This window comes from Schistocerca piceifrons, chromosome 4 (assembly GCF_021461385.2).
Source record: "Schistocerca piceifrons isolate TAMUIC-IGC-003096 chromosome 4, iqSchPice1.1, whole genome shotgun sequence".
In the NCBI taxonomy this organism is placed as follows: domain Eukaryota; kingdom Metazoa; phylum Arthropoda; class Insecta; order Orthoptera; family Acrididae; genus Schistocerca; species Schistocerca piceifrons.
The window spans coordinates 624,696,071-624,712,333 of NC_060141.1; positions in this window are offsets into that span (position 1 = coordinate 624,696,071).

Below are 16,263 nucleotides of genomic sequence, written 5' to 3' on the forward strand. Positions count from 1 at the left end.
TAAGTGGTACAGCTACCACGTTTCGTCGAAATGGATCTATGGGTTTAGGCGAAACTTCTTAACCACGATTTTGCCTGCGTATGCACATGTCGCATCTATTTCAATGTATTTCTCTTATTTTGCACATATATGTACATGTAGTTCAACTATACCTCAGGGTTTCTTCTTTTCCTTTTTTTTATGCAGCTCAATGTTTAAGATGTCATATCTCCTCAAATATCTGTTGTGCAACGATTTAATTTTGGATATACAATTAGAGCCATATGTGATCGCTGCCTGCGAAATGTGTTCCAATACAGTTAGCAGCAAAGAAGTGATAAATATCAACGTCATGGATGACACGGAAGTTTTTCACGCATGTCAGTGTTTGTAATGTCATATCTCCTGAACTAGATGTCGTAAAATGATATAATTTTGTAGGTCCATTGAGCTACATATGTGGATACGGTTAGGGAAATGTATTGCGAATGCAGTTACTAGAAAGGAAGTAATGTAGTAAAATGTCGCGCCTGATGGACCTGTTTCATTGATTTCAAATTATGTGTAAAGTTCGTTGCAAGTCATTAAGCGTTCTCATTCTCAAATACTGGATGAATTAAGTCTGGCTGTGTATGCACCGTGGGCTGCACTTGCTTTCCACCCACGACAACACCCCCTTGAAAGGTAGGCGGTTCTTACCTCCATAACGTTTATTTCCAGACAGTAGGTGATATGTTCACCAAGTATGGTTCAAATCTGTTCAGCGGCTTAGGAGGAAATGTGGAACATAAATACACACATTTTTATAGTAATTTTGGGTAGTTATAAATAGATTTTGGTCAAGCTTCATTGCCCCCCTGGAATGTGCTGTTTATTGCTCTTCCCTCCAATTACCTCACCAGCTCACGGCTCTCATCATCACCATATGACTTAACTCCAAATACCAATTAAATATGGAACGAACCAGAACATATACTGGGTGATCAAAAAGTCGGTATAAATTTGAATCACGGAATAATGTAGATAGAGAGGTACAAATTGACACATATGCTTGGAATGACATGAGGTTTTATTAGAACCAAAAAAATTCAAAAGTTCAAAAAATGTCTGACAGATGGCGCTTCACCTTATCAGAATAGCAATAATTAGCATAACAAAGTAAGACATAGCAGAGATGATGTTCTTTACAGGAAATGATCAATACGTCCACCATCATTCCTCAATAATAGCTGTAGTCGAGGAATAATGTTATGAACCGCACTGTAAAGCACGTCCGGAGGTATTGTGAGGCATTTGCGTCCGATGTTGTCTTTCAGCATCCCTAGAGATGTCGGTCGGTCACGATACACTTGCGACTTCAGGTAACCCCAAAGCCAATAATCGCACGGACTGAGGTCTGGGGACTTGGGAGGCCAAGGATGAAGAAAGTGGCGGCTGAGCACACGATTATCACCAAACGACGCGCGCAGCAGATCTTTCACGCGTCTAGAAATATGGTTTTTTTTTGTTCTAATAAAACCCCAAGTCATTCCAAGCATGTTTGTCAATTTTTACCTCTCCATGTACATTATTCCGTGGTTTATTAAGTTTTCAAATTAATTCTGACTTTTTGATCACCCAGTATATTGCCATTCATAGTTACTTCAAAATATACATAGTAATGTCATAAATCAGTCTATCTCTTACTGAAAAGAGCATCACAGTCTCTACAGTAGTTCCTGAGATTCACAAAAACACCCAGAAACGAGGCTTAGAACTTAAGTATGATTTTAAAATAAGTACAGTCCAAAGTAAATTTGTTTCCTTTTTCTTATAATACTTCAGTGACTCAGCAGAAGAATCACAGCTGAATGGGCACCGCTTTTTGGGATATCTCTCAGCAGTTTGTGTCGTCGCTTGGCAGTTGCAGGAGATTCGTCTTGCGGCTGCACACGGAAATTTGCGGGACGCCGCGCGCTGTCCTGAAGAGACTGGAGGGGAGGCCAGACAAAGTGAAGCGCCCTTAGAGGGGTCCCCCGACACGGCATCCGTCGGTGCTGACAGTAGCACTCAGCGTAATGGAGGAGCGCGGACGGAGGAGTGGACAACCGCCGCCTAACCCTCCCCACTCCCCCCCCCCCCCCCCCCCGCCGCCAACCCGGCTTTCTTCCATTCGCGTCACAGACCACATCCGCCGCCCACACACTGATCGCCCCCGTGCCAGTCCCAGTCCAACATCGTTTGCGGTCGCCGCTTGAATCAGTTTGGGCAGGCCTGTTAGTAGCAACGAAGTGACGAACCAAGTCTCGTTCCTGCAGAACGCACAGTATTTCTCCTCCATTGCTTGCTTTCGTCAATTTGGAGTTTGCAGAAGTCACGTACTCGAGTTCCACTTTGGCGATAGGTGGGGATTCTGATTATGCTGTGTCCATCTCCATAAAAGCTGTAGAAGTGATGTGTAAGTGCATATACTGGGTGTATAATTGTAAATGGGTGAAACTGTGCTATAATAGATGATAAACGTAAGCACGAAATATTGTACAAATGTGTTTGAAGTGACAACTTCTCGATTATGTCTCCATCTAATTGGGCCAAATCTGACATAAGCCTCCGTGCACTTCATGAGTCTCAGTATCAACATGGTGCTCGCTGAATGTATGTGTGGCTGTCAGATTTTGGTCTCCAGGGACCTTGGCCGACTGTATCTTCCGTTTCTGAGGCAAGAACTTTCAGGATCACTTGTGGATACTCCCATTACGCATCGTTGCGGAGTGCAATACATGCTTACTGAGATATCGTCGTATTTTGTTGCTGTAAGTCACCATCTTACATGTCAGTATGGTGAAAGATGGCATCTTGGCTTCCAAGACCAAGCAACTCCAGCCTCGTGGATTTTAGTCTCTGGAATCATAAGTGAAGTGAACACCACTGCCATCGTTACTGGAAAAGTGAATTAGTCTCGTAAAAAAAACTTTCCGAGATGAACTGAGGGTATTAGAAACAATTCATAACTCACTGCTGACATAAGTGTAGTACTCGATCAAACTCCGTGAATTACACGCAGAATATCTAATTTAACAGATAGTAAAGTAGTATTTATTTCCAGATAAGGGTGTATTTTACCTTATTTACAGTTCTGCTATTTCATATAACTAAAGTGAATGGATCAGCACTACAGCATATACGGAGTAAGGAGCGAGCGGTAGTTTCCCACATTGATTATCAGAGACTTTTGGCCACCTGTCGCTTTCTGAGTCATGGGGTGAGGTGCCGAGGCTGAAGTCACTCGCGACGTCAGCAAAGATATACATAGGGAGAGTCATTTATTTTTAAAGCCATCAAACAATTTTTGTTGATAAATATTTGCTAACAAAAGTTGCCTTATGCCACTAAGGCAGTAGGAGGAGTCTACGAGTCACTCACACTATCTCTCAATAATTTTACAATTCCAGGAAATGTTGATATTAATAAATAAATGAATAACTTCGGCCGAACCGAAGACTTGCGATCTTATATAAACTATAACGACAGTACGCGCAAGTTACAGACTGTGCGCCATAATTGGCATTCGTCGATAAGATGTCTTTCGATCTAGTCATGCGATAGAACGTAGTGAGCTTATAATCAGTGTCAACAAGTTGATTTTCGCTGTGGGTTAAATAAAAACATCATGATGGCATTCTGTGTACAAAAAAATTATTCAGACAAAAAACTTCTTCCCGCTTCGTTACATAAAACATAGACAGTAGTATTACGCTTTCAGAATCGGACGCCGCTGCTACGGCTGGACCTATAACTACGAGAGCAGTTAAACGTAACATGCAGTAAGAATTTATATGCGGCGGATCACTAACTCAATTTAAGGACGGACTGGCTTAATTATCGCAAAACTCGGGTGGGAAAGCGTGACCAATTGTACTGCACGACCCTTTTACCACCATCTACGAACTCACACATATCTGGAAGTTTGGTATGAGTGGAGCTTCTTGCAAGGTGTATAGTAACGTGTAATGTGATGACATATTATTGCATTCATAGTTACAGTAGGTCGTGGGTGAAATCTCAGCCCAATTACATAGGGACTTAATCGAAAAGTTTACATTTCAAATACATTTATACTAACTAAGAGAACACTGATACTGAAGTGTGGGACAGATCATACCGACACATAAATAAGAAGCAAATGGCTCGTTTGCGTACCCATGTTTACTGGAATGTTTCTGCTTCTTCTATAGGAAACTTCCACCTGCGGTAGTTTTCGCTGACTCATTAGTTTCTTTTCAGTAATACAGAAGATATCTCATATTAATTTCTATATAGACCCTAATTGCACAGCGATACTGGTGTTAAGATATTTCACTGCCTCGGGTAGTCACAGAACGAAATACGAGGACACCAGTATCGTGATGCAGACGCGAAGTTTCTGCGGCACAGTTATTAAAATGTCTTTCTAAATGAATATGATGGAAATTCTATTAACCTATTACGGGGGCTTCAATTTAAAGAAAAGGATTGGGTTTGGTATTCAATTTGTAAAGATTTCGAGACCATCTCACGTTCTAGACGTGGAAATTGGTGAAGAACGTTCTTTTTGCTGAGTAACTAGACGAGCTCTCAAAATCAAATGACCATCAAAGACCACAGTTGGTGCTACATGTCAAATTTGGCTGTAAACAGCAGTTTGACAACAAAAATACTACACGGTCTGGAGATCAGTCACCCAGCTCGAAACTCCTGAAGAAGATGCCTGGGTAGCTCGTCAAAATGCAGGTTTCTTCAAAAAGAATGACCTGATGTTGTGTACACAGTTCCACGTAGTCAGCGCGTACACAACTTTCCCACTAGAGCGCGCCCCGCTAAGCACAACAGCGCAGGCGCAGCGCTCGTCTGTCTCCACACTACGAGATGCCACTGTCTTAGAGACGGACCAAGTTCTGCTTCCGCCGATCCGCGTATTAATATGTAACGCAGCCAATGAGATTGCTGCTAAAGTAGAACCTTTTCTCCTCGCGGATCACACTCGCGCAGTGATACCTGAACGCTCGAGGTATTATAACGAGTGTGCAGACCTCCGATTAGTCAGCCTGCATTAGTCTGCATTTGTCGGCACCAGTCGACATTAGTCTGTACCAGCCTATAGTCAAGTTTCAGTCTGCGCCTAATAAGATTACCATATTCCTGTACATAGCCATGAAGATAAATGTATAGACACTTTGTCAAGTATCAGAGATATGTGAGAATAAGATTAACGTACCAAGACCAAAGGAACTTCAGATTTTCAATTGTAAATAGCATCCAGAACCAAGTTAAGTAATTTTTATGCTGGTTATTATTTTAAGTTCTGTTTAAAGTTGGTCACCGTCAATCTGCTACTCTAAGCGTGCAAGTGGCATTTCTATTGTCTGACCTAACGGCAGAAGATAAACACGCCACGGTAAGACCACGAGACATATTGCTGACACTCGCCTACTTCGCTAGAGCGACAAGTCAAATAATCTGATGGTGTGTGTACCGAAGGTCTTACAGTACGCACACCACACCTGATTTTTGACGATAATAATTACTAAATACGAAATGTGTGTTGTTTGAATGGTCATGACCTTAAGTTTCAGAAAATCGCCGTTAGGTGTCAGTCAACGTGTCTTATCCGTTTGCAGTCAGAAGTAAGGTGGTGTCCGCTCAACAGACGTTTTGTGTACTGCTGTTTGCGAAGAGTGAGTGAGCAATTTCGGTCCTGCCTGCTTTTCGTCGGGGTTTTGGCGTTGATCTGCCTGCATCCAAACACATTCGTCGTTGGTATCGCCAGTCCTAAGATACTGGATTGCGCGTAGAGTCCAGGTTGACCTCGCACTTCTGGTGATGCGGTGGAAAGAATTCGGCAAAAATTTGAGCGGAGTTGACAAAAATCTACTCGCCGTGCACGCAGAGAGCTAGCGAAGCCGTATACGACCGATTTTTGGGTGTTAAAGTGTCGTTTGGTCTGTAAACAATACAGACTACTGCAAGCACACCGGACTAGTGATAAAAGGAACCGCCGGCATGGGTGGCAGAGTGGTTCTATGCGCTACAGTCTGGAACCGCACGACCGCTACGATCGCAGATTCGAATCCTGCCTCGGGCAGGGATGTGTGTGATGTCCTTACGTTAGTTAGGTTTAAGTACATCTAAATTCTAGGGGACTGATGACCTTACAAGTTAAGTTCCATAGTGCTCAGAGTCATTTTTTGATAAATGGAACCAGGTTGACTTCAGCAAAGCTCTGGTAGAAGGCGTGGAAGGCAATACATAATTACAACGGTTAATTTGCAGTGATAAAGCATCATTTCATGTTAGCTGTAAGGTAATCCGACATAAGGATCGCAGATGGGGGACTCCAGAATCCTCATGACATTACTGATCACGGAGAGACTCATCTAAAGTGAACGCCTATTGAGCTATTTCTCGTGAAGATGTGTACGGTCCTTTCTTTTATTGAGGAAAATACATGACTGGAAAGAGATCTCTTCTAATGATGCAGAACTGGCCTTTTCCACAACTTGAGGAGGGCGCTGATGACTTCAGTTCCCAACAAAATGGATCTCCACCACAGTGGCACAACAACGAAGTGTGCAAATTTCCCAGTGGCACTCTGTATCGAAGATGAATAGGGCGCAGGGACCCCGAGACACTGCCCTGAGTTCTTGGCCACCGAGATCGCCAGAGCTGACCCCATGCGGTGTTTTTCTTGTGAAGACGAGTGAAGGAAAGTGTGTTCGCCTACTCTTTACCTCATGACATAGAAGAGGTGACGAAGAGAACGACAGTCGCCATAATTTCTGTAAAAGCAGATACAGTCGTCAAGTTCATGAAGAATTTAGCTGTCGTCTAGACCTTCGTACTGCTGCATAGCTAAAACTTTAAGATTTTCTATTTTTCATTTTATCCCATGTTTGTGGTATTATATATACGGAGTTTCGAACATCCTGTATATGCGTAAATTAGAATCAAAAATTCTGCTGCACATTTGAAACCATCCCTTTAATACAAACAAATTTTGTTCCATGATGCTACTCCAGGCGGGTGTAAAATCAATGTGCGCAACGGAGAATAATAAACGCTAAAATGAAGATTTGGCGCCGGCCGAAGTGGCCGTGCGGTTAAAGGCGCTGCAGTCTGGAGCCGCAAGACCGCTACGGTCGCAGGTTCGAATCCTGCCTCGGACATGGATGTTTGTGATGTCCTTAGGTTAGTTAGGTTTAACTAGTTCTAAGTTCTATGGGACTAATGACCTCAGCAGTTGAGTCCCATAGTGCTCAGAGCCATTTGAAAATTTGGCCCCCTCTGACTAATCCTTGAAGCTGATCCTAGGATCTCTTAATTCTATAAATTACAATCTAAACATAAATGAATGATGAGGGCAACTAATCCTACTAAATGAGAAACGTTGTTCCTGCTTATATATTTATTGTAGATTTAAAAAAAAAACTTTTATATTACATATACTAATTAAAATTAGTAATCAATTGCACAACTCTGCCCCTTATTATGACTGCCAGGTCTAATATCAATAACGCGAAATGACTGACACCATCTACGTACCAAACACTGGAAGGCACTACTTTCAAAGATGATCTACGGTGGTGTGGAACATCAGTGGAAATCATCACAGCTGTTTGGCTTTTATAGCCCTAATAAGCCGAAGCAATATGCGATGTCACCTTATGTACTGCGTCGAGTGCGCCGAAGTGATGGTTCTCGTACTCGTCTGCGATGATGGAAGAACTCCACCCATAAATACTTTCAAAGACTAGGACGATAAAAGGCGGTCCTCTGACTAATATACTCTAATTCTGCCTTCTCCTGTCTGTGTTCTACAGACGAGAAACGCGAACTCCCAGCCTCAAAGACCAGGTAACGCTTCAACTTAAGTGTAGGCAGAGGAAGTGCTCTCAATTACTGAGCGCTGCGTACTCAACGACGAATTCCAACCTGGAGGTGTAGTCCAGAATCGTATCGGTTCTCAACAGTGGCTAACTGTTCTAGCTATAAACTCTCCTGAGAGCAGAGACAGCAAGTCCATGCATACCAACAATGCTGATATCGAGTGAACGTCACGCACGGGCGCTCACAAGGGAAGACCTCGTGTCTCCAGCGCTGGCTTCACAGCTAGGCTTGGCCCCCCACCACGTAATTCCGAAAACGAATCATATTCCGGAAACCACGGAATATTCTCCCTCTCTACAAATTCTTTTGGACGCCGACCAACCATATTCTAGTCTTTGTCGTCCAGCGCGGAATGTTTGCGTGGAAAAATCTATATTGTACAATGGTACGCTCCTGAGTAAAAATCCTTGGAAATAACCCATCCCACGTGGTTTCCGAGGAGCCTCTTCTTCGTTCCTCTCGCCTGCGTCCAAGATTTTTAGCGTTCGGAAGTATTATCCGGCTATCCTTCCGGCCATTACTACAATAGTCGCCAGCAGTCACCCTATTGTGCTCAGATGCCACGACGTCTGTCTAGCTACCGCCTGTGCTTAAGCAGGACCAACACCTGCGCGGTCCTTCCACCCAGAGCTTGAATTCTGCCTGTCATTTCATCTCTACTTGCGTTCCAACCTCTACTATTATAGGCAGTCATCCATTACGCCGTTTTTATAATACAGACATTCCGTCAGCTTCCATGCAATAAGCGTTAACAATTATTTATAATACGTACGTGTCAATGTCACCCTCCTTTATATATTCATATATAAAATATACAACCTATCACATGACACTTAATTGTGTTTGTAGATTACAGCAAAGTATGTGGATGGGTTCATGTAAGGTGCGAAATTATAGCCACCTTACATAGTAAAATATAATTAATTACAGTATACATCAATTACATTCATAAAACTGGTACCGATACGGCCTCTATTGAAATTAAATGGTCATAATTTAGAATTTATTGCTACAGTGTAATAAATCCGTCGCCACATAAATTAGCTTGACAAATTAGGCTTACCGAATTGTTTACCAAACATTGATCTCCTCTATATGCAGAGAGTAGTGCAAAAACCAACTGCCAGTCCTGGGATTTGATGAAATCCCAAGTGATGCCTTTCCTGAAGGTAATTACAAATTCCACATTTCTTTGGGAGAGTCCCTAGCCACATGTGGCGTTGAGTGTCTTATCCTTCTTCTTTAGATCAGTGGCCCAACATCGCAGTCGACAAGACGAGATTTTAAAGACAGACGTCGCAATGCACTCATTGTTTTGACAGTTTACAAGCCAGTTACTGGCACGCTCCGTTCGTCAGGAGTTGGCAGATAGGAGTCGTCTGGTTGACCACAGCAGACGATATTATCAGACTCTGCTATTGGCGGAAAGAGAGAGGCCACATAATAATACGGCCGGCATAAAAGTGCAGGTTGTGGTGAGGATCGCTGTAAGGTGCAGCTGAAATAGCACTTCACAGCTGACAGATCCATAAAATCTAAACCAATGCACAAAAAAGCTGTAAGGATTCTACGGAAAATGTGGTGAAATTCGGGTCCATAGTGATGTCACATTTATGCTAGTAGTGAGAGAAATGCACGTTTGAGAATTGGCATGAAGATAGTTTGTGATTATCGAAGAACAGACTTGAATGAAGTTAGATTTTTGTTCCCGTGAGTGTTCGTTGGTCACGTTATTCGAAGGATAGTTTTCGTGAAACTGCAATATTTTCGAGAGGTAGCGTTGAGAACTTGTAAAATTTTTGAACGACTGTTACATGGATTTGTCGTATTTCATGCGAGAAATGGGTCATATTGAGATATGTTGTCAGTAGTTAGAGTTCAGCCTTAACTTATGAGCGCAAACACCAGACTTGGCCTGAAGGATTTTAACATTCTTGCACAAGCTCTGGATTTCCTACATTATTAATAGTTAGCCATGACTACTTTGTATTCAACAGTAACGTGGTGGGCTGCACTTGGCAACTTATTGTAATGAATTCAGTTTGTCTCTGTGAAGGTACACGAACTTAAAAACAAAATAAAATTTATTTTGAAACGTAAACCAGTGAATATATAGAGCATTATTAATTTTCGGCACCGTCCAGAATGCTGACTGCAGCTACTAATTTGTTGAGAAATCAGGAAAACTATTCATTGGATGATGTGACAGGTTTGTCTTTGTACCCTTGACGTCAACATCGCCAACAAACTACAGACGGTCTCTTATCTGACAACCCTTAACTTGCTACGCGTTGATAGTAAATGGAGATGGCAAGTACGCCGTAGTCTCATCCCATATCTGTGTGCAGCCTTTTTGCCACATCCTCCAGTGACCAAAGTTACTGCTATATGTTTCGTATATATACCATACGAACAGGAAAACATGCAAACTTGAGACTTTAACAAATTTATTGAATGGAAAAATATATAAGGGTAACACCACTGCAAGAAACAACTTCTACAGATGAACATGCTTTCGATTCAGAAGGATTCACGATATTAAAGGAAAAACCAGGAAAAAGACCTACCGAAAATGTACCCCAATTTCTAACAGGTTTCACTGTAAACAAAACCATATTAAACTCAATAACAGAATTTAAATGAGTTCATAAAGTACTTCTCACACTAGTATTTAGACCCGGAAACAAAATTTACACTGCTTTAAACAGAAAAAATGATAACAACAGACCACAGAACAAGCAGACAGAAATTTTTTGGCAGTGTTGTCAAACACAATATACCACATTCCACTGCAAAACTCAGTATTATTACTTGGAGACTACACAAATTGGCAAAGAAGGTCAGCAGAGGTCCATAGTAGGGAAATCCTCTGCACATAAAATGACTAACGTAAATGGAAAAAAAACTCTTAAGCTTGTGCAGACAGCATAACAGAGTAATAAAATCTATATTCTTGGGAAAGGAAACAAACTATATAAGTATCGCCTAATCTAGTTAGTGGTGAATAATAACTCTGTTATCTTGCTACGATTTGACATTCTGTAATGGAGGCACTCAATGAGAAAGTTGCCAGGCTCGCCGGTTTCGATTCAGCTCGTTATCTATCATTAAATTTAAGGTTAGACCAATATTTCAAGAAAAAAAAACCAATAGCGATCCAAATAGTTTGACATCAGTAAGTTATGTAGAGCAAATGATTGCAAAATACATTTGGAAAAAAAGAATATGTAAATGTTTGGAACAACTTCGAAAAGCCTTTGTTTAGATAACACAAGAAATTACTAGGCTTACTCTTAAAAACAAATGGAAGAATTCCTGGTGGAGAGATTATTGTGATGAGTGAATTAAAAAATAATGAACATGGAACGCCTGGAATCGAAATAAAAATGATATGAATAGAGAAAAGAATTGATACGAATAGAGAAAAGAATGACTGAATCGAGGAAATATGCTTCAAAATATCTCCAAAAGATCAGAGTATTGCATATAAAATATGAACCAAAATCAATTGAGTCACATCATGAGCAGAATAGCACCAGGAATTTTCCAAAACATTAAACAATAGTTTAAAGGAGTACACGCTACCAAGTTCACGGTTTATAGATCCAAAAACAAGGAAGACTGCACATAATAACACTGGGAACTGTACAATACTTGTGGACTACTTGAAAGACCTACACAACTGAGAGTACGAAAAGAAGAGTTTCGTTTTGATAATGCAACGCAAACGCAACCAGACTAAAAGTGACAAACATAGGAGAAAATCAGAGAAACTACAAAACAACTTAGAAATAACAAATTATCAGGAGAAGACAATTTAGTTACTGAATTGTGGAAGTAGTTCAGTGACATTAATCTGTGTCTAATATAAATCATTTATTAAGTATCGACGACAAACAACTAACCAGCAGAATTGGCATCGGAATTAATACATGCACTACACATAAAAGCAAAGAAAACTGATCCAAAAAATTGTAGAGGGATCTACCTCTGACCAGTAACGTATAAGGTCTTGTCCATGACACTTTTGAAGAGAGCTGAAGGAATATTTGACCCAGAAATGGGGGAATATCAAGTGGGATTTATGGTGGGAAGGTCTTGTGCAGAGAAAATACTGAATCCAAGAAACTTAACAGAAATGAGGCAAATCAGAAGCTTTAAATGTGAGAAAACTTCGTAAATATTAAAATGGCATAATTAAAAAGGCATGTATCTCAGTTGATAGAAACAGAGCAATAAACGTTTTAAAGGAATTTCGACCTGATAATGAAACAATGGAAATAATAAAAGGAACTTTAATGAACACAGCATTGAAAGTCAAATTTATGGGGGTATTTAAAAAGATTTTGAAATAAAATCAGGAATAAGACTACGCATTAAAAAAGGTAGTGAGAGAATGGAGCAAACCCATCAATCCAAATAAAAACCCATCAATCCAAATAACCCATCAATCCAAATACAATCATCGTAGATTGTCTAGCTTGATGGATTACGTGACACTGTTTGCTGACTCACTGGATAGTGCCAAGGAACAAATCACAGAACTACAGAAAGAAGCGACAAAATTGACCAAAAACATCACCCTTCATGGCAATTATCAATGATGCTCCTCCATATCTTAAAATTCAGTACGACACAATAATAAAACCAACTGCTTTAAATACAGTGCAGAATGTGTAACAAGGAATACGAGGGACCACTCGGATTTGTCTCACTACCCACAACCCACATGGACGATAACTTACCACTGACAGTTTCGAAAGAAAAGGCAGATGACGATATTAAAGAACTCAATGAAATATCATACTTGCTGAAATATCCATTGCCGAAACCAAAAATTCTGTCACATGTTTGATGTATTTTTATATTGAGTCTACAACGCAAATGATTATCATATTGTTTTCACGTATGCCAAACCAAGTTATCTGTTCCATTGCCAATTATGCAGTTTCAGGCGCGAAGAAATAATTTTGGTTTGTTACAATTTCAAATATCTGTTTAATAATGCACAAAATTTAGTTAGTTTCAAATTATATAGCAAGAAATTACAGTATAATGATATTCTGAAAGACATGGAGAGTGGTTTCATAGTTTACACATATCAGTAGGACTAAATATAAACGAGTAATCGGAATTTAAAAAGATGAGCTCTGACGAGGAATCACGCTGTAAATTCCATTTGCTGCTGGCATTAGTCGATGAGCGGCTCCAGCGCAATCGCCAAAATTAACGATTGACGGAAATTCTCCCATGCTGTCCTATCAGTTACCGTAATTCTGACCCGTATCGGAACCGGTCTGCATGAATTATGAAAATCGGTACTCACTCGATTAAACGGCATTTCAAAACGCGTCATTCTGCCTGGCGACGTTTACAGTAAAGTGCTTGTTTGACAATCGGAACTAGGCCAGCCCGATTATTAACCGTGACGAAGTAACAAATGTAGTCTGTCCTGCAGTGGAAACAGCTTTACGATTCGTTTAAATTTCCAGTTATCTGCCGGAGAGAGCGGACTGTTAGGTTACTGCTTTTTTAGTTGAATTTAGACTCAAGCTGGTACGCCTGCGTTTATTAAACAAATCGAAGTAAATTCTAAACTTCAATAGCAGAGAGCTCTGCATCATTTGCTATGTACATTGTACTTCCTTTTCAGCTCGTAACAGGGTATCTGACATACAGGAATAATGTCTTCCACATTAAATTTTTACATTTACCACAAAGTATACGTAATACTGAAAAATGTTTTATGCGAAATTTAGTAATTGGTTGAGAAGTCGTCGTTTAGCAGCTTCACAACAGTATTATTATAATCTAGCTCCAAATATAAACCACAAAATTTAAGGTTATAATATGGACTGAGCTATACAATCCATTAAACTGAATTTTTAAAAAGCAACGAATAAAGTGAAACGTCCCCTTAGAAAAATTATACATGACTGTGCTTAAACTGACACACAATATTTTTTAGCGCAACGCAGTCTGACTTCCAATAACCCCTACAAGAGTATGGCCCTGACTAAATTAACCTATACGTTTCACAAATCACTTACCTCACAAAAATCTTCGTTACTCGAACTACTGCAACACAGCGAACGCCACTACTGCCAGATAAACTACTGAAGGCACTAACTACTGATAGGCATAGTTAGAAATGAAAGATTTTCATAGAGAACAAACAATGTATTTATCTTAATAGTGTCCAAAAGTAACCAATATTACAAGTTTAAGGTTTATAATTTATATGAAAAACAGCTACCAGCCACATGTATGTGGCTGGTACTGTTTTTTTTTATATTAATTATAAACCTTAAGTACAACAGCCTCGTTTCTCAACATGTCGACTTTCGACAAAATAGCATTACGAGTTTACTCTTTCTTATGGACACACGTCCAGATCGTCCGCTCTGAAAATTCCACCATTTCTCTCCCCACATCCTCCACTGCTGGCGGCTCACCTCCAACTGAACTGCTATGCGCTGTTAACATCCAGCTGCTCAACACTACAATAGCAAATTCCAACAATGCCACCCAGCCACAGACTGCACACAGCACAGCCAGTGATTTTCATACAGAGCGCTACGTGGCGTTACCAATAAGAAAACCTAAACACCCTACTTACAAAAGTATTTCTGTAAGAATCTTTAGGCTTGTTACTACTATAACATCACACAGATCGTTTGTTTGACAATTCACTCAGTAAACATTGGATGCAAAATTACAATCGACAATTTATTTAGTAACACTGAATGCAAAATTGCAATCATTGATGTAGTTTTTAAAGCGGAGGTTTATTTTACATTTCTGTTAACTGAAAAATATAGTTTTCCATAACCCCAGCGTGCTGGGTAAATTAGGAAACCAACTCCTTTCAGATTGTGATGAAAAAAGAGACAGCCAGAGTTGCTACTAAAACTGATGTTTATTTAGTGGATGAGCGGTGTCAGGCTATGCATAATCACAAAATAACTTGGCAGACGTCGGTTGGTTCGAGAAAGGGCATAATCCGAAACCTGTCACCGACTAAATAAACACCAATTTTAGTTGAAACTACGGCTGTCACTTTTTCCAACACAAATATAATTTTAACTGCGTATGCCTCACTGCTCACAAAGCAGTAATGACATATTATGACTCCACACAGCTAAAGCACACCAGTGTACACAGAAGAGGGCCGCTGTAACTGTGGCCGAAACGATGGTTTAGCTTATTTTTTGCATTATGGCGAGGTTCTATATTCAGAAAACATTTATTTCAAATATAATTTTGCTTATCATCACTTGACGTGTTTTGGGGGGAAATCCATGAAGTACAAACACAAAATATAAGACACAAGTCAAAATATGGGAGGGATTAAATCTACAGTAACAACGGAGAATATATTATTGATATCAACAGAATCTTATCACTTGCTATATAACACCATCTGCTCTCGAATGACATATGTAGTTCGACATTGTGTAAGGAAAGCAATTTTTCCAGTAAGAGGAGTCACTGAAAGTAATTCCTATGACATCAGGCATAATCACTGTAAGGCAAATATTCGTTACTAGCTACACATGTGTAGTGTTGGCAGAAGAGCCAACACTGTTTTTCCAGAGGAGGCCGAAATGCACGCGTTTAATTACACGCTGACTGGCGTGAGGTCTGGAACAGGTCAATATCCTGAGAATTGCAAATAAAGTACGTAGTTGATATAATACTTAACTTTAATCCACAATTGTCGAACATCTCTCGTTGCTGTACAAGCTTTAAGATAAATTATCAAATGCTATGGCGCCTTGCTAGGTCGTAGCAAATGTAGCTGAAGGCTATGCTAACTATCGTCTCGACAAATGAGAGCCTATTTGTCAGTGAATCATTGCTATGAACGTCGGCTGTACAACTGGGGCGAGTGCTAGTACGTCTCTCTAGACCTGCCGTGTGGTGGCGCTCGGTCTGCTATCACTGACTGTGGCGACACGCGGGTCCGACGTATACTAATGGACCGCGGCCGATTTAAAGGCTACCACCTAGCAAGTGTGGTGTCTGGCGGTGACACCACACGTGTAATTTACTTCTATTTATAAACGAAAATTAAAGTTAACGAGACGGATCAAATTTGTACCAACAAGGAAGTAACTTCAGCGCCCTTAGCGGCTAGAGTTTGCATGTAGGGTAGTGGAGCGTATGAAAATAGCTCAGTACGTAAATTTCAGTCAATTATATAAAACGATAATACACTGAAAAATTAAAGTTGTAGGGAAATCAGTTATATAAGAATTTTAAAATTTGGAAGTAGCGCTGAACCACGGACGTTTATTGCTGTTAAGAGGAACCAGTGACATATACGGTCTAGGAGCATTATGTAGTACAGCATCGAGATCTTCCGTTACTGCCGTTACA